The 19,047-nt window shown below is 40.5% G+C and overlaps 1 protein-coding gene and 1 long non-coding RNA gene across 6 annotated transcripts in view; one reads left to right on the plus strand and one right to left on the minus strand.

The window, feature by feature from the left end:
- The window catches only part of UPB1 (beta-ureidopropionase 1), a 104,480-nt gene that overhangs the window by 44,295 nt on the left and 41,138 nt on the right, over nt 1-19,047 (minus strand). The gene's annotated exons all lie outside the window — the stretch shown is intronic.
- LOC122203044 overlaps nt 14,572-19,047 on the plus strand; it is a 35,802-nt gene continuing 31,326 nt past the window's right edge. For both annotated transcript variants that reach the window (XR_006195040.1, XR_006195041.1), the window contains exon 1: nt 14,572-14,852. This is a non-coding gene — a long non-coding RNA (uncharacterized LOC122203044). The remainder of the gene's footprint in view (nt 14,853-19,047) is intronic.

Below are 19,047 nucleotides of genomic sequence, written 5' to 3' on the forward strand. Positions count from 1 at the left end.
GGCCTGATGATGCCATCATTTAGCACTTTACAGCACACACAAGCTTTTGCCTCTTTTTGTCCCATTTCCTCCTCCCAGTAATACTGTGAACTATGGGGCAAGTGTTCTTGGTATTTGTCAGATTTCCAAATTAAACGTGACGCTTAGTAGAAATGAAAATACAGGAGATAATATTTCACTTGTAGTCATGGGGGAAAAATATCTGAGGTGACCCGATTTCTTTTTTTTTTTAATATTTTATTTTTATTTTAGAGAGAGCAAGAGAGAGGGGGTAGAGGGAGAAAGAAAGAGAATCCCAGGCAGGCTGTATGCTCAGCACAGAGCCCAACACAGGGCTCAATCCCACGACTCTGGGACTGTGACCTGAGCCTAAATTAAGAGTTGGACACTCAACTGACTGAGCCATCAAGGCTCCTCGAGGTGACTTGATTTCTAAGTTACTTTCTAAAGGCCCAGTTTCTGTGTTACATTGTCTCTGCATGGTGTTCCTTCAGCTCATAAGTCACAGTTCTTTGTTTGCTAGGGTTCATTTTATCATCATCATTATTATTATTATCCTTGTGTAGACTTAAGTGTCTCACATGAAAGAGTTTTGGAATAGTATATCCAAGCTAACTGAAAATGGATTTTGTAGCAGAGCAGAGCCAGCTCAGCCAAAATGGTGATTTAGTAAGTTTCTTTGTCTGCCTTTAGTGGCCTGAACGTTTTCTCTTTTGTTTTGCTTTATCCTTTGTTTTACTTGCTTCTCCTCTCTTGACTAGCCATGTTCTTCCCTGCAAGGCCTTCTTTACTCATATTAAATTTGCATAATCCACTTTAATGTTAGTTGACCAACACTAAAATGCTCTGATCAACTCCATTTTAGTAAGGGACTCTTCAAACTCTGTAGAAGGAAACTCTGATGGTGGAAGTATCAGGAGAGGCCTTGAAAGAAATATTTAGATCAGGAAACCACATCCCTCAGATAACGTCATTCAATGGCCTCGATTTTTTTCTGGAATCCGGCCTATCTGATGCATCTTTTCCATTCCTATTGCTACTTATACATTCCTTGTACAGGCTTTTATCATTTCCTAAATTACTTCACCCAACTCATAATCAGTCTTTCTGCCTCTCAACTTCAATTTCCCCCTTGGCCTTGATTCCCAGTGATCTGTTTTTCAAGAGCACTCCATTAGTTTAGTCTGAAGTCCAAGAGAGCATGGAATAAAGCCCGTGATTTGACCTCATTTCATGCTGTCACTCTTCCCTACCCTACACTTTGGATTCCAGCATTGTCAAACTGCTTCTAGTTGTATATTCCGTATCATTTCATGCCTCTGTCTTTGTTCAGCTCCTTCTTCACTTGTATAGTTCTTACCCAAACCTTAAGATTCAAGTATCTCTTCAATAAAGCCTTTGCTGGCTCCTTCAGGCTTACCTAAGTTCCCATTTCTGTGTTGCCATAATATTCAATCTGTTAACTTTCTTGAGGATAGAGGTATGACATTTCTTTGAATCTACAGAGCTTCACATGTAACTGGAGCTCAATAAATGATTGTTGAACCAAATCGAACACCATATCAGTATTTATAAATGTTTATATTCACTTGATGAGTCCTTTTTACATATATAAACTCAGTACCTACTTATTTAGTCTGCTTTTTGAAAAGACCACAATTGGCTGTAGCAGATTCATAATCCTCTTCTTTCAGTAAGACTCTCAGCCTTTGCCCCCTGATCATCTAGGATACAAGTAGTCCAAATCCTGAGTGGCAACAACAGTAGATATTGGGGGAGGGAGTCCATCCTTGGGGGCTACTTCATATAGAAATCTTCTGTTTATGGGAAGTTGCTGGTTCAGTATGTCATAGTTCATCACTCTCTAATTAGCCTCCTGGTTCATATTTCTTTGTATTGAGAGTTTGGTGGGATCCTTGTCCATAACATTCTTGAATTATAGGTAATATGTTTCAGATCCCATTTTCAGAAAGTCCTAGCTATAGGTAACAGACAGCTGCCTACTTGTATTTTGAGAAACAGTACAGTGTAACAGAAAGAACATTGAATTGGGTATATAAATAGGTTCTAATCCTGGTTTTGCTATAATTGCAGCTTTAGGTGAATTACTTGATAGCACTTCCTAATCTGTTAATTTAAAGGTAGTGGACTAATTCTCAGAAATTCTATGATTTCGTTGTTGCTAGAGCTTGGCATCTCTTAAGTATTGTAATAACTGCTTTCATTGAGGCTCCCCTCCCCTCTTTTTATGTGAATGGTGAGGGCAAGTAGAGCACACGTTGTCTAACACCTGGAGGAGAACTCCTTGGATATTAGCACCTTAAGTCCAGGACTGGGCCACATTTATATTGGAGTGCCATGGGTACAGTGGGGGCTGCACTGGACTTGGACAACCCTTGGACAACCCAAGGACTTGGGGTTCAACCCTGGTTCTATACTTTTTTTGGCTATGTAACCATAGACAAATCATGTCCTTTCTGGGCTTTAGTTTCTTTACTTATAAATGAGAATAACAAGGGGTGCCTGGGTGGCTCAGTTGGTTAAGTGTCCAACTCTTGATTTTGGCTCAGGTCATGATCTCATGGTTTGTGAGATTGACCGCATTGAGCTCTGTGTGCTGACAGTGTGGAGCCTGCTTGGGATTCTTTCTCCCTTTCTGTCCATCCCCTGCTCATGCTGCTCTCTCTCTCTCAAAATAAGTAAACTTAAAAAAAATGAGGATAACATCCATTCCACTTCCTTTGATTTGAAACAAATAAGCTAAGTTGAAAAATCTTTAAAAATCTATACAGGAGCACCTGGGTAGCTCAACTGGTTAAGCATCCAACTCACAATCTCAGCTCAGGTTTTGATCTTAGGGTTGTGAAGTCAAGCCCTGTGTTGGCCTCCACACTGGGCATGAAGCCTACTTTAAAAAAAAGAAAAAAAAGGAAGAAAATCTACACAGTGTTATCTCTGTAAGATAATTTTTAAGATAATTATTTTTAATAAAGGAAAAGGGGTTGAATATAATATTCCCGTGGGAAATCATAAATATACTATCCTTAATGTGCTGGATACTTGTCTTTGAGGTGTTTTTCCAGTGGTGATAATGCCTTTGCACTGAATCATTTATACTCTTTCCACCAGTTCTTCTAGTGATGAATAGTAAACATTTTAATGATGAGTAATTTTTGAGGAAGGCTGCGCTTTGAGGTCATGAAATAAAGCAACACTGACTAGCCTAAGCTGAAATCCAGTACATGAACCATCACTAGTTTGTTAATCATTTAGGCTAGCCAACTAAGCACAGACTTGTGTATCATTAGGAATGCAAAATCCCAAGTTGACTTTTTGGGACCCAAATTTCATGAAGTATCCATGTGATAAATAAACCTTTTCTACCTCCTTCCCCACCCCCCCACCCCCCGAAACAATTGCATAAGCATGCAGTAGGCTTAGCAGCAAAACATGTGGCATTTAGAGATACTCAGTTGTCTATAAGCTCAATGTGATCCAACAACGTGGCTGCCACAAAAGCTGTTAAAGCCTTAGGCTGCATATTGAGAGGTGTAGTATCTAGAGCACACCTGAAATTTATCTAGCTCTGGGCTAGATACAAAACATGTAAATCATCTTGAATACATCCGGAAAAGAAAGAGTGATGTTGGTGAGAACATTTAACAACAACAGATAGTCAAAGGCACTGGGAACATTAGCAAAAAAAAAAAAAAAAAAAAGCAAAGTCAGGAAGAATATTGTCACTTTATTCAGATTATCTGAAGGTGGCCACATAGATGCAAATATATTTGTTCCATTTGGCCCTAAGGAGAGGAGCTGGAGTCAATGGATAGAAACTCAGGGAAGCATATTTCAGCCCAAAGCAGTTATTTCCAATAGGCGATCCAAAATGAAACAGGCTACCTCTGCAGACAATTAGTTCTCAGTGATTCTGGGTGTTCAAGTACAGTCTAGATGACCACTTGGTGGGAGTATTGTAGAAGAAAGGCAGTCATCAGATGGGTAGTTGAACCACATGGTCCATGATTTGTGTATATTGCTTTAACATGAATGAAAATAAAACAACTTAGGCATATTAAATCCAAAAAAGCATACACAGACCATAGAATAATACAAGACAGCTTGGTATCTGAAGAAATGAAAGTCAACAAGTGTGTTTTACTGAAGAATCAGGTGATGAGAAGATTTTATTATTAATAGTAGTAGTAGTAGTGTATTTGGTTTGGTTGTTTTTAAAGGAAAAGGACCATTTTTATTGCTAGTGTGAGTGGACCTAGATTCTAGGACATAATAGTGACTGGAGTTCTGGTCACAGAATCAGAGGAAACAACTGTCTTGCGGTTTTAAAGGTAATTTCTTTCTTTCTTTTTTATTTTTTTAGTTTACTTATTTTGAGAGAGAGAGAGAGAGAGAGATCAGGGGAGGGGCAGAGAGAGAAGGAGAGAGATAGAATCCCAAGTAGTCTGCACTGTCAGTGTAGAGCCTGATGTGGAGCTCGAACCCATGAACCGCAAGATCATGACTTGAGCCGAAGTTGGATGCCTAACCGACTGAGCCACCCAGCCGCCCCCATAAAGAGTAATTTCAACTTGGAAATGGTTGGGGCTCAGAGTGGAAAAACACTATCTGGGGGTTAAGAGACCAAGCAAGTACACAGGTATACACACAGCCTATGGGTGAACCAAGTATACAGAAAGAATTAGATATTTGTGAAGCCAAGCCAAATGCATTTGTGTTCTGTACTTTATTTGCCATCTTAGATACTGGTATCTCAAAATCCTAACACTGAAGCAAAGTAGATTTTGTGTTCTGAGAGGCTGTAATGTGTGCTAATGATCCATCATGGAGGGCTTGCAGTACTGTTATAAAATACCAGTCTCTTTGCCCCACCAGGAACCTTACCACTGGCAAGTCCTGCCCTTAGTCCCAGGATCTGAATCCTACTTCATATCTCAACCTTGCTGCTAGCCCTGCTTGAATGAATGCCCCAAATTAAATAACTAGTCTACCTGTTTGAGGCATTAAGCCCTCCTGCACTTCAGCTCAGTACTTGAAACTACATTTTTTTTCTTTAAACTCAGGTCTTTCTCTGGCATCTCAGTCACCGTCCCCTTTTAAACTTGGCACTGCCAAAGACTTGAATCTAGATTTTGAGTCTCACTCTGGTTGCTGAGCCCTACTAGTTCTTGCCAGACTCTAACATGATCTACTGCCTTGACCACCAACTGCTAAATCTCAAGTCCCCAGAGCCTTATCTTTGGGTCTCTGTGGGTGCTATAGGTAAAGGCTTCAGTTTGCTAAGAATCAGGGCCCCCTTCATCACCATGAGCCTTTCTTACCATCCCAGGTTTCTCCCTGATTAAGGGAGTTGGTCTGACCATGCCATCTACACTTGAGGAGCCAAACCAATACTAGCCTGTGCTGGAGTAATCCATAGAAGCCCATCTTCCATACTCAGCCTCTGCAGCTACTAGCCAACAAGAGCTTCCTGAACCTGGTATCATGTGTTCTGCTGGACTTTGGGGCTGTGCTTCTGGGCTCCCCTGCCCCATCTCTGTTAACCTAATAACTGGGTACTTTTCCTGTCTGGACTTTAAAGAGTTAGTTTTAGCAGTCCATGGAGAGCTGTATAGCTTGTCTCACAAGGATCTTAAAGGTGCTTAATATTTGTTCTCTTCATTGGTTAGTTTTATAAACATGTGTTGAATGTGCCAGACATTGTGCTAGGCACTGGGGTGAAACATGAATAAGTTTTGGTGCTTGTTTTCATCATCATAATAGTAGCCGTATAGAAATTTCTGGAGCACCTGCTATGTACCAGGCACTGTGGTAGGCCTCTAAGAGACAGACTTTATAGGGTATGGAAGGTGAGCTGTAACGGGGCAGGAGGAAAAGCTGGGTAGTTTGTATTATATACATAAGGCTCCAGTGCTTGATAAACAATAGCTGTGTTTATAATATTATGTGATAACATTACTGAAAGTGCCACACAGGTCCAGAGGTGGGAGAACAAACATCTGAGCCGGAAGGATGTGTGGAGGACACAGGAAGGTCAATCCAAAAAAAGAAAAAGCAAGACTGCAAGCAGAAAACGGTGACCATTGCAGAGTAGCCAGTCTGTCTGGAACACCAGAGTAGATAAAGCGTTGCGCTGCATCAGTGTATGGAAAGATGTCTGGAGAGTTCTAGATAGATGTGTGCTAAAGAGAGATTTTAGCCATGAAACCATTAACCATATTCACAAGAGAAAATGACTGCGTGAAATTGTAAAAACCGGAAGGATCAGACAAGCCTGAAAATTATCCAATTAAAGGAAGGAAGATTGCAGACTGCTTAGTCACCTGAAGAGAGAGAGGAGACCTTACAAAATGAGAGGAGATGATTACATCACTTAAGCGAGCATTGATCAACATGGTTGGCAGGACAAGTGGAAATGTTTTTCTCTTAAATAATTCAAGCCTGCTGGCTTCCAATTCAGTTTAAGATAGTATAAACGTCTGCTATATATAAATGTGTATGGCATTCCAGTGGTGAATGAGTAGAATTTAAAAGAGGAATAAGTAAAACTTACTGTCTGTTTTCAACTGAGTGCTCATGAATAAAACCCCTGATGGTAAATACACAATAGCTTTCAGTTGAACACATTATATAACGACAAGGAAATAGTATTTGCTTGTTGACCCGACTATAACATACTTAAGCCATATAGTAATAATATAATCAGAGGGTGTCAGGTCTGATGATTTAAAAACATTTCTATTTCTAGTGTGTATTTCTATAAGGTAGACTTAATTCAAGTTCTATGACAAATTTTCATGGCTGGTTGTTTATATTTTCATGAATTGATAGGTTATAGAAAGCAGTGGGAAAACAAATGAAATTAAAAGAGTATTAAAAATTATGGCTACGGTGCACCTGGGTGGCTCAGTCAGTTAAGTGTTGACTCTTGATTTCAGCTCAGGTCATGATCCCAGGGTTTTGGGATTGAGCCCTGTGTAGGGCTCCATGCTGAGTATGGAACCTGGTTAAGGTTCTCTCTCACTCTTCCTGTGCCCCTTCCCCACTCACATGTGTGCTCGCTGTCTCTCACTCTCTCTCTCAAAAAAAAAAAAAAAAAGAAGAAAAAGTTTAGGGGTGCCTGTATGGCTCAGTCAATTAAGCATCTGACTCTTGATTTCAGCTCAGGTCATGATCTCACAGCACGTGAGTTGGAGCCCTGTGTTAGACTCTGCATTGACGGCGTGGAGCCTGCTTGAGATTCTCTCTCTCTCTCTCTCTCTCTCTATCTCTCTCTCTCTCTCTCTGCCCCTACTCCCCACTCATGCATCTGCTTTCTTGCTCTCTCATAAATAAATAAACATTAAAGTTATGGCTACATGAGATGAGATTATATTAGTGTTGCTATCCTTTAAATAACTTTACCATTCATTGGGAAACAGTGCTCTTATTTTTTTTCTAAAAAGACTCTTTAAAAAAATTTTTTTAAATGTTTATTTATTTTTCAGAGAGAGAGACAGAGCACGTGCAGGAGAGAGGTAGAGAGAGACAGAGACACAGGATCCAAAGCAGGCTCCAGGCTCTGAGCTGTCAAGCGGGGCTTGAACTCAAGAACTACGAGATCATGACCTGAGTCAAGGTTGGCACTCAACTGACTGAGCCACCCAGGCACCCCAACAGTGCTCTTATTTTATTGGAAGCAGAACAGTATGGTAACAAAATTATAAGTTTTTAACGTCCTGGCAGAGCTATCTATTAGTTTTATAACTAATAAAAGTTACTTTTCTGTACCTTCTTTTCCTATTCTTTCACATGAGATGATAGTACTTAGGTGTATGGCTGCTTCAAAGGTTAAATGAAAAGCAGATCTGTAAAATAATTAGCAATACAATGCCTAGTTCTCAGTAAGGGCAACCCTTCCCCACAGTGATTTTGTCACTCCTCAGGATATTTGGAAAGCCTCTTCCATCCCTACAGAGTCTGTGGCACAACCTCTGGAATAATCTTAATGCTGATGCTCAAGAAATCTAGTTTGGGTTGTTTTGTTTTGTTTTGTTTTGTTTTGTTTTGTTTAGCGTTTCAAGGAGGGGAGGTTGAAGGAAGATTTTATTTTTGAAAAACCAAAAACAAGAAAAATTAACTCAAAGCTAAGTTATTGGGTGATCAAATTTGAGATGTTAGCAAAGTGTGTCAATAAAATTTGGGTTGTAGACGGACCCTGAAAGCAACTCCGGAACAGAGAATTTCCAGAGAAGTGTTGAACAAAAACAGCGTTTGTGTAATCAGTTTCAGATAGATAAGTTCTTGTATGTTTAAATGTCCGCTTTATTTTATTATAATCATACCTCATTTCTGTGGAAAGTGATGCAAAACAGCATTGATAATAGAGACTAGCAGAGTGTGAAGAGAAAATAAAACTGTAGCAAATACATAGAGGCCGTCCTACTGGCATAGAGTTAATTAAAATGTTTAAAAATTCTATCTTTATATACAACTCAAGCCTGGGTACAAACAATTTTAAAAGTCACATTTCTAAATCTAACTATAGTAAGACCTATTACATTATCTCAGAGCAGAACAGTCCTACTTTGTCTTCAACTCAGTATGCCTTCAAATGAAGATACCTTTCTCTTTTTAAAAAAAACTTTTTTAGTAATTAATTTATTTAGAGAGAGACAGAGAGTGAGTGGGGGAGGGGCAGAGAGAAGGAGAGAGAGAGAATCCCAAGTAGGCTCCACAAGCTCAGCACAGAGCCTGATGTGGGGCTCAAACTCGTGAACCACGAGATCATGACCTGAGCTCAAACCAAGAGTCAGATACTTAACCAACTGAGCCACAGGCACCCTGTGGTTACTAACATCCTTCTTTCAGCTTCCCAGACTTAAAAAAACTTCAGTGTAGGGGCACCTGGCTGGCTTAGTAGATGGAGTACGTTCCTCTTGATCTCAGGGTTGAGTTCAACCCCCACATTGGGTGTAGAGATTACTTATAAATAAAATATTACCCCCCCCAAAAAAAAGAAAGAAAAGAAAAGAAAGAAAGAAAACTTAAGTCTGATTCTTATTTCTTTTTCAAATCATTTTTAAAGTTTATTTATTTATTCTGAGAGGGAGCGACAGACTGAAAGCAGGGGAGAGGCAGAGGGAGAGAGAATTCCAAGCAAGCTCCACACTCAGCACGGAGCCCAGGGTGGGTCTCGATCCCACAACCATGAGATCATGACCTGAGCTGAAATCAAGAGCCGGTTGCCCAACCGACTGAGCCACCCAGGTGCCCCCTGATTCTTTTTTCTTACATTAAACCTGTTACTATCCTTTCTGCCTTTGAAATGTCTTGCATTCTGCCCCTTTTTCAGTCTTACTTTATCCACCATCATCACCTTCTTTGCTGGAGCTGGCCTGGATCACCGTATTCTCTAGGAAGCTCATTTCTCTGATTTCTTTTGTCTCCTAATAGAGCTGTTTTAGATTATTTTTCCTAAAATAACACTCCCATCGTATGTATGTATTTGTTACAAGACCTAACACATTGATTTATAAGTAATTATTTATGAGGTACTAATTTGAGTACCCGAGTACCCGTCTCTGCTTGGATTTTGATACCTTTGAAAGCAGGAACTATGTTACTTATCTGTGCCAACAGTGCTTATTACACAGCGGTATGGCCCCAATTAAGTTATTTACCGACTCTGTGCTTCATTTTCTCATCTGTAAAATGGTGAGAATAGTATCTATCCCAAAGCTCTGCTGCATTAAAAGAGCATGCATGTGTGTATCAAAAGGTAGCTTTTGTGTTATGATAGCTTTTGTGTATGGTTGCTTTTGCATTATTGGAGCACTCAAAAACAGTTACAGCTTTCTTATTTGAGGCAAACTCCTTTTTTCCTGACTCTTGAGGGTCTCTGTTTTCTGGACCACCTTATCTCTCCAGGTTGGTCTCATTGTCCCCCAACATAATCTCCCATCTCCCCATTAGGTCACACTCCTTTTTGTCCAGCCAATGCTCGGTGCTATTTACCATACCATTTCCATCCTGGAGCATCCTGCTCCTTCCACTGTCCCCTTGCAAACCCCACCCATCCTTTAAGGTCCTCAGGAACTCTCTCCTCCTGTGTGAGGTCTTCACCAGAAGTCCACCTTACACCCACCTTTTTCTTCTGAGCTGCTCTGGCATTTGCAGTTTGTATCTCAGTTTATGTACTTAATACTGTAGTTTCTTATGTTTATTTTGTCTCTCCAAAAAGAATATAGGCTCCTAGACGATAAGGAGTATATTATATTTCTTTCATATTCTCTACTATCCATGGCATTGTTCTGGGGTTGTATTCATTCATTTAATAAGCTTTTTTAATGCATATTTAATGACTCTAATAGGCAGTGGGATATGATATTAATAAGAGATGCCTCCATTCTAATGGGGAGGTAGAGATATAAATATTCAGGATTTTCTATGGTCAGTGCTAAGGAAGATTTTAGAGCAGATGATTAATGCTCAGATCTATTAATTAGGTAAATCACAGATCTGAGCAGAGGGTGAGCTGGGTGGGTGACTGGAAGCAAGGGCTTCCAGTTTAGAGCATTAGCTGTGGCATGACAAAGGCCTGAACTTAGCACTGTACGTAGAGAGGGTGAATTTAGGAAATATTGTGGGAATAAAAGGGATTTGTGACCACTCAAATACAGAATATGGAGGATAGAAAATACATCCAAGATAACTCAGGCTTCTCACTTGAACATTAGTTTGATGGTGAAACCGTTTGGGAAACAAGAGCCATGAGGGGGGGAAAAAAGCGAATTTGGAGATTTAGATACCTATGGAACCTCCAAAGAGATACCCTGTGATCTGGAGTAAATAGTGGTGGTTGAATCCATGGGAGTGGAAGAGAGCACCTGGACACAGGATGCAGAAAGATGAGAGGTTGAAAGTGACTGAGACAGCAATGTTCACAGAAGTCAGAGGAGATGCAGAAATGAGCAGGCCACTCAAGGTCAGAGTGCCAAGCAGTTGTTAATGCTCCAGGGGTCAATTCACAAGTGTGTATTGAATTTAGAGTTTGGGAGAGCACTGAAATGGGCTAAGCTGTCCCTAGCAGTTCAATATATAGTGGCCAAAATGAATTGAATAGGGAGAAGGAAGGGCCAACTGTGAGGATAAACGTTCAATAAGCTTGGAATGACAAGAAGGAGAAAGAACAGTTCATTGAGGATGAAATCTGGCTATTTGAAAAAATGAAGCTCTTTTGAATGTTTTTTGTGAAAAAAAAGGGAAGGAGCCAGAAGGTGGAGAAGGCAGTGTCTGTTGTGTGCTGGGCTATCTACAAACCCTTTCACACATTCTTTGTTTCCATTCTCATCATCACCTTGAAGTGGGGTCTCCTGTCCACTTGACATATGGGGCTTGGCATGGCTAACTAACTTACCCAGAGGGGTGAGGATTTGTTGGACTACAAAGACCAAATACTTTCCACCACATGTTACTGTTTCCAGGCCTTTCTCACTCCTTTAAAATTTGTTGGTTCAGATTTAGACGGAGGTGGGAAGGAATGGGGCCAATGTCACTGTATAGAGACTTCCTCAGGAGCAGTAAGAATACTATCGCCATGACAAGAGGCAGGATGTAAAGAAGAATCTGAACAGAGTAAGGCCTGGAGATGGACACAGGGAGCTGAGGGGACATACCAAGCCTAAGTTGATCATCTCCTAAGAAGGGGGAGCAGAAGAGGGTAGAGCGAAGATATAAAACACTAACTGGATGATTGACAATTAGAAATCATCACTGAATAGCAGTGTTTAAAGTACTTTGGTAAAAGAAGAGAAAGTTGGTTAAAGATTTTAAAGATTTTTTTATCCTATCTGAAAATGCTTTCACTTTCTTGGGATTTAAAAAAAGGAGAAAGCAAAAAGGAGCCAAGTTAAAAAAAAACAAACAAACAACTTTCTAAAAAGGGGTAGGAAGAATTAGAGGATCACTATATGGTAGAAAAACTATATGAAAGTATTTTTATGTTTATATAAATTTAAGTTCCATTCCTTAAAGAATAAGTGATAAAATATCAAAGAACTCCAGATTCTTAAGATGATGCAGAGAACCCAAGGCCTTCTGATATAACAGAGAACACTGAACCCTGGTGTGAAGAGCCTTCCTCGAATCCTGGCTTTGTCACTAGGTAATTCCCATCATCCTCTAGGTCTGTTTTCTCAGCTGCAAAATCTAGGGGTTGATCTATGATATCTGAAGTGCTTTTGAGCTCGGAATAACTGTGCTGGTGTTTGGATGCAGCATAACATAATAGTTAGGAGCACAGACTTTGGGAGTCAGGATGCTACAGTATCTCAGCACCTCACACCCAAGTTGTACAACAGTAGGCAAGTGATTAGCCTCTCTGGGTCTCAGTTTCCTTATCTGTCAACTAGGGATACTAATAGTGAGTAACCTACTAAGCGGTTATGAGGATTCAATGAAAAAAATCTATAAAAAGTGCCTGAGAACAGTAAGTACTAGAGAAATAGAAGCTATTATAGTTATAGCCTGTTATAGATGCTGTTATTCTGATACTCTTGCCACCACTGAGATCACACAGTTGCACCTACGTGTGGTTGCAAGGAACAGAAGGTAAATGGAATTAACCAATTGGAGTGTGCCAGGTTCCCCTTTTGGGAAAGGAATGAAAGGAATCTTCAAAGATCTGAGTGGTCAGGACCTCTGAGTTATGATTCAGCCACAGTCAACTGTCAAATTTTCCCACAGCTCAGTGGAAAGTCACTGAAGACTCCGTGAAAACAGTGCCACCCCTCCTTCAGTGTTTCTCTGCTAGGACATGCTGCTGACTCTGGAAGTCTGACTGGATCAGTGTTCCAGCAGGGAGAGGATAGGATCTAAGCAGGCTTGGTAGATTTACCAACCCAAGTACTAAGCATCTGCAAGTGCTTCTGATGTGCCAACAGTGTTGCAAGTCTCAAGCCTGTGAGACTTTGTTGTCACCCAACTGTGGGGCACCATTGTTGTGGGTGTATGGATTGTTTTTCCAGGCAGGAACAATGATGTAGTGAGGGTCACAGTTTCTTTCAGAATTTGGAATCTCAGGTCTCCATTCCCTGTGCCTTTCTCTGTGTGTAAAGTTAAGATTATGGACACCACCTTGAGAGAGAGCACATATTAGTGATAGTCACTAAGATTTTAAAGTTTTCTCAAATTACCCCAGCAGATGGGGTGCCTGGGTGGCTCAGTCATTTAAGCGCCTGACTTTGGCTCAGGTCATGATCTCAAGCCTTGAAGGCTAGTGAGTTCAAGCCTTGTGTTGGGCTCTGTGCTGACAGCTCAGAGGCTGGAGCCTGCTTCTGATTATGTGTCTCCCTCTCTCTCTGTCCCTTCCCTGCTCGCACTCTGTCTGTCTGTCTCTCTCTCTCAAAAGTAAATAAACATTAAAAAATTTTTCTTAAATTACCCCAGAATTAATGTCCATTAATGTAACTGGACACAGTTTAAACAAAAGTGGAAACACTCACAAATTTGCTTATAGTTCTAACATCTTTTGAAATCTTCTCATGTCACTTTCTCAAATTTGAGTTCATGATCCCTTTTGTTGAGTGTTTCTCCCCCTTCCTCTTTTTAGTCTTGCAGAGGAAACCTGCAGCTAGTCCTGCCCTGTGATGTTCAAGTAACTGTTGGTGACCTGCTAAAGCTCTTTTTACTTCTTATGTTTGCACTTTCAAGAGTGGACATGGTATGGTGCAAAGCTAGTTTGGATTTTTCCCTGCATTGAGGCCTACTCAATACAGGAATAGACTTTAAAACCTAGGTCTTTTGTCTAGGTGGGAACTTCTTATAGCTGACCCAGGACCAGATCCTAGATGCCATTCACCAGACATTGGTCATCATAACACACCTTTTAATAGCATTTTAGGGGCCCTGGCATCTTCACTCTGAAAATTTCTGCTCTTAGCCTCACCATTTCTCTGTGTACTTTTTTGTCTTTAGGTAGATCACTAGGGTCTCTGCCCTTTCCAGAATAATCTACTCCATGGTATTTGAAATGACATACAACATCTTTATAGATAAAGATACTGAAGCCCAAAAAAAGATAATTGACTTGCCCAAGTTCATACACACATTAATAGAGGTCAAGCCCAGAATGCTGACTTCTCTGAATCCTGCTCTGTACTGAATCTGTTAAATTAGTGAGCATCTGGGGTGCCTGGGTGGCTCAGTCGGTTGAGCGTCCGACTTCGGCTCAGGTCACGATCTCGCGGTCCGCGGGTTCGAGCCCCACGTTGGGCTCTGGGCTGATGGCTCGGAGCCTGGAGCCTGCTTCCGATTCTGTGTTTCCCTCTCTCTCTGCCCCTCCCCCGTTCATGCTGTGTTTCTCTCTGTCTGAAAAATAAATAAACGTTAAAAAAATAAAAAAAAAAATTAGTGAGCATCTTCTTTTAAAGGAGGGGTTAGGATGAGTGAAGGGAATGAGACTCAATGAAGAAAGGATAGGGCTGAAGCATAGAACCCAGGCAGAGAGAGGGCTCTGGTTAAGCAGAAGGCCCAGGCAAGCAGTGGGTAACTGGTTATAGGTGGTTAGAGGAGATGCCACAGGGTGAGAAAAAGGCACAGAGAGAGTTGAGAGACCACCACTGCTTGTCCTACTTGAAAATCTCACCCAGCCAAACAGATACAAATACCCCTCTAGAACTTACTATTTCTACAGCTGTGAAATAACTGCTGCTTATCTTTCCTCCAGGAGATTCCTTGGAATGAAACCAATGGGAGATCAGGGTTTGGGAGAGTCTCATCAGAGCAGATGGGCCAGCAGCAGCCAGAAAGCTTGTTGCCTTTGGCTGAGAGCACCATCCTGGATCTGACGTCTTGTGAGTAAACCCCAGCAGGCTCAGCCTTAGGCCAGAGTGAAGTTGGCCTGCTTCTCCTTGAAGAGGAACCTAATGTACTCCCACATCTTCCCTCCCCTCTTGTTGATGTGAAAATCACATTCCCAGAGAGCTCTTCAACTTAAAGCCATGTTGCCCATTAACAGCCCTTGGGAGGATGGCTTCTTAGTGCTTTTGGTCCCTTGGTATATTTGAAAGTATGCTGCATGAACGATCAGGAGGCCTGGGTTCTGGTTCTTACCCAACCACAGTTTTTCTTGGGGCCTTAAGCAAATTTTTCCTCCCTAGGCCACAGTTTTTCCTAGCTATAAGGTTGTTTATAATAACGATAGTTTCCATTTAGGAAATATTCATTTTTATGTGCAACATATAATTTCATAGAATTCTTTCAATAATCAGTCCTATGAGATAGGCACTGTTAATGTCCCATCTTACAGATAAGAAAACTGAGGCTTAAGAATTCTCATCCCCTAAACATCCTATTCAAATCTCTAGCCCCCACCCCTGGCCAACACTCCTTTCTCTGCTTTATTTTAGCTATAGCACTTAGTTCCACATGAAATACTATATATTTTACTTTTTTGTTTGCCCTTTCCCCTACAAAACTGTAAGCTCCATTAAGGAATGGATTTTGTCTTTATGTTGTTGTTGCTCATTTGCTGTGTTTCCAGGGCTTAGAATAGCGCCTGGCACATGGTAGGCACTCAAATATTGGTTGAATGAATAAAATGGATGAATGATTTCTTGGTAGGAGTATAAATTGGACTCTATAGAAGTCAATTTTGCAATGTTAATTTTCTTTTTTTTTAAGAAAAAGCTCCACACTGGGTATATCCAACATGGGGCTTGAACTCATGACCCTGAGATCAAGAGTCAGATGTTTAACCAACTGAGCCACCCAGGCACCCCTAGAGAATATACTCTTATGGTACACTTGTTTTTTTCTTTGTTTTTTGTTTTTTATGTGTTTTTTTAGTGGATACACATTTTTATTTTTATTTATGTATTTAATTTGGCACACTATTGTCTTTTAAGTTTCTTTTTTCAGCAATCTTACTGAGATACAAGTCACATATCATATCATTCACCCATTTAAATCATTTATATTCGTTTATTAAAAAAAATTTTTTAGTGTTTATTTTTGAGAGAGATAGAGCATGAGCGGGAAGCGCAGAGATAGAGGGAGATACAAAATCTGAAGCAGGCTCCAGGGTCTAAGCTGTCAGCAAAGATCACAATGCGGGGCTCAAACCCATGAACTGCAGGATCATGACCTGAGCCGAAGTCAGATGCTGTTTTTTTTTTTTTTTAATTTTTTAAATGTTTATTTATTTTTGAGAGGGAGAGAATATGAGCAGGGGAGGGGCAGAGAAAGACACAGACACAGAATCTAAAGCATGCTCCAGGCTCTGAACTGTCAGCATAGAGCCCAACACGGGCTCAAACTCACCAGCCATGAGATCATGACCTAAGCCAAAGCTGGATGCTTAACTGAGCCACCCAGGTGCCCCCTCCATTTAAATTATTTAATTCAGTGGTTTTGCTATATTACATTATTAATTTTTTTTAATTGTGGTAAAATACGTATAATATAAAATTTTCCATTTAAACCATTTTAAGCATATAATCAGCAGCATTAATTACATTCACAAAGTTGTACAACCATCACTACCTTTTCCAAAACTTTTTTACCCCCCAAACAAAAACTCTGTAACCATCATAATAGTCTTTTGTAATGTTTGATTTTTAAAAATCTGTGCATGTGTTACTTTTTTATTCTAAAAACTAATTTAAAAAAGAAAGTAAGTCAGGCTTAGAAATTTAATAACTTGTCCAAAATTCCATAGCTCAAAAACAAAAAAAAAAACAAAACAAAAAATTCCATAGCTCATATTCCGTGGCAGCAACCACCAGTTTAAAAATGAAATAATAAAAATTCTTACAAGAATCAGATTTTAATCATCTTTCTGGTTACTGTAAGGGGTGTTAGATATAATCTAACCCCTTCGTTTTACAAATGAGATAACAGACTCAGAAGTAAGATAGCCATCCCAAGTCAGGATGTGCATCAGAAGCAGGCCTCCTAATCTAAGGGATGGTGTTCAGAGTGGGTCACAGAAGAGGTCTCTTGCCCTTGACAAAAAGTGAGGCTTGAATCCCTCCTGCCCAAAAGGGATTTAAGAATCTCCCACTTTAGATCATTCTTGTATGTACCCTGTACCATACTACCTTACTCATAGGGGATAAGGCCATTGTACCCTGATACCATTGTTTCTGTTCATCTGAAACCATGTAGCAAACCTTTAGCACATATCTCAATTTTTGCTTCCAAGAAAATGTCTGATTCCCCTAGCACATCCAAATCCCCACTTGATTCTTAACTCTTATGAAACATTATTATTTAAAGCACATAATTAGCAATCAGAGAATGATGTGAGACATTTTATAGCTATGTCAATTTATGAATCCATTCTGCCCACTAGTGTAAACTCCGGGAAGACAGGAATTGGGAGGTTGATTCCTCGTAGTAGGTACACAATAGATGGTTGATTGGGTTAATTGAGCTGAAAAATAGCTATGGTATGAGATATGAATTTGGGGGGTTTTGTTTTTGGTTTTTGAGATGTAACTTGTTCAAAGGGTTCCTCTGTGCTTCCCAGAAGAGATGCCTACTAGATCACAGAACGTTAAAATTGATGGAGGTTGTGACTATTCCATCCCCTGGTCACCAAGAACCAAGTATGATCCTTCCTTTGTCATACTTATCTTGGCATCAATAACACCCTCATTTATGTGATTGCTTACAGTTCCCCCTCTCTTCTACCCCCAATAGACTAGAAGTTCCACAAGAACATAGACCATATCTGTCTTCGCTCACCATTGTATCCCTAGCACCAAGCCTAGTACATAGTAGGTATTCAAGAAATATTAGTTGAAGGAATGAATGAATGAATGAATGAATATATCACCTTGTTTTATAGATGAGAAAACAGAGGCACAAAGAGGTGTGGTTCTTAATGACAAAGCTACGATAAGTCTTTTAGTTTTCCTTTGTGTTCTCTCAGTATTGGAATTGGAAAATCTTGGAGTCTAGTGTCTTTCATTTTACAAATGGGAAACTGAGGCCTAGAAAGGGGAAGTACTCACTCAAGTTCACAGAAGAAAGTACTGGCAGAACCAGGCCTAGAACTCAGGTCTCCTGACTCCCAAGCTAGTGCTCGTTCTTTGTAAAGACATAGAAAAAACAAAGCTGGATTGGGCTCATTGCCAGGCCCCTGCAGGAGGTCACATAGCCAAGCAGCTCTCAGAGTTCTTGTCTATTCTTAGCCTGAACTCTTAGTGACTCTGGTCTTCAGCAGCCTTTTTCCCCCTTTTTCCTTTGCATTTGGTTTTTTTTGTGTATATGTGGTGCATGTTTTAAATAAATGGTGCTACGTGTAGGAAATGGTCTTCAGCACAGTCCTTCTACAGAGGCCCTGAAAAGAATAAACGTGAGAGAGGGGCCCTGAGAAAACAATTGGCTTCCCTCCTCTGAAGTGACCCCAGTGCCCCAGAGCCACTCTCTGTTGCTTCTCACAACTGCCAACAGGTTAAGCTCCTCACACAATAAGAAGGAAATCACTAGAAAGAATTTACAAGGAGAATTGGCTGTCAGTATGGGCTGCTGATGCCTCACTTTGATGAAGACCAAAAATTAGTTCTTCCCAAGCTGTGGTGCCTTTTCTTTCTTTCATTTTTTTTTTCTTTCTTTCTTTCTTTTTCTTTTTGGCTGTGGTCCCTTTTCTAATTTCTGCCTCAACTTTCCACCTATAAGACATTTATCAGCCACCAAAAGTGAAATAGGGGCACCTGAGTGACTCTGTTGTTTGAGTGTCCTACTTCAGCTCAGGTCATGATCTCCTGGTTTGTGAATTCGAGCCCCGCATCAGACTCTGTGCTGTCAGCCTGTCAGTGCACAGCCTGCTTTGAATCTTCTGTCCCCCTCTGTATGCCCCTCCCCCCACTTGCGCTCTCCCAAAACTAAATAAACATTTAAAAAATGAAATAAAACTCCTTTCTTTTAAAAAAATTTTTTTAAATGTTTATTTTTGAGAGAGAGAGAGAGAGAGAGACAGAGTGTGAGCGGGTGAGGGGCAGAGAGAGAGAGGGAGACACAGAATCTGAAGCAGGCTCCAGG

The sequence above is a fragment of the Panthera leo genome, chromosome D3, assembly GCF_018350215.1.
Source record: "Panthera leo isolate Ple1 chromosome D3, P.leo_Ple1_pat1.1, whole genome shotgun sequence".
Classification (NCBI taxonomy): domain Eukaryota; kingdom Metazoa; phylum Chordata; class Mammalia; order Carnivora; family Felidae; genus Panthera; species Panthera leo.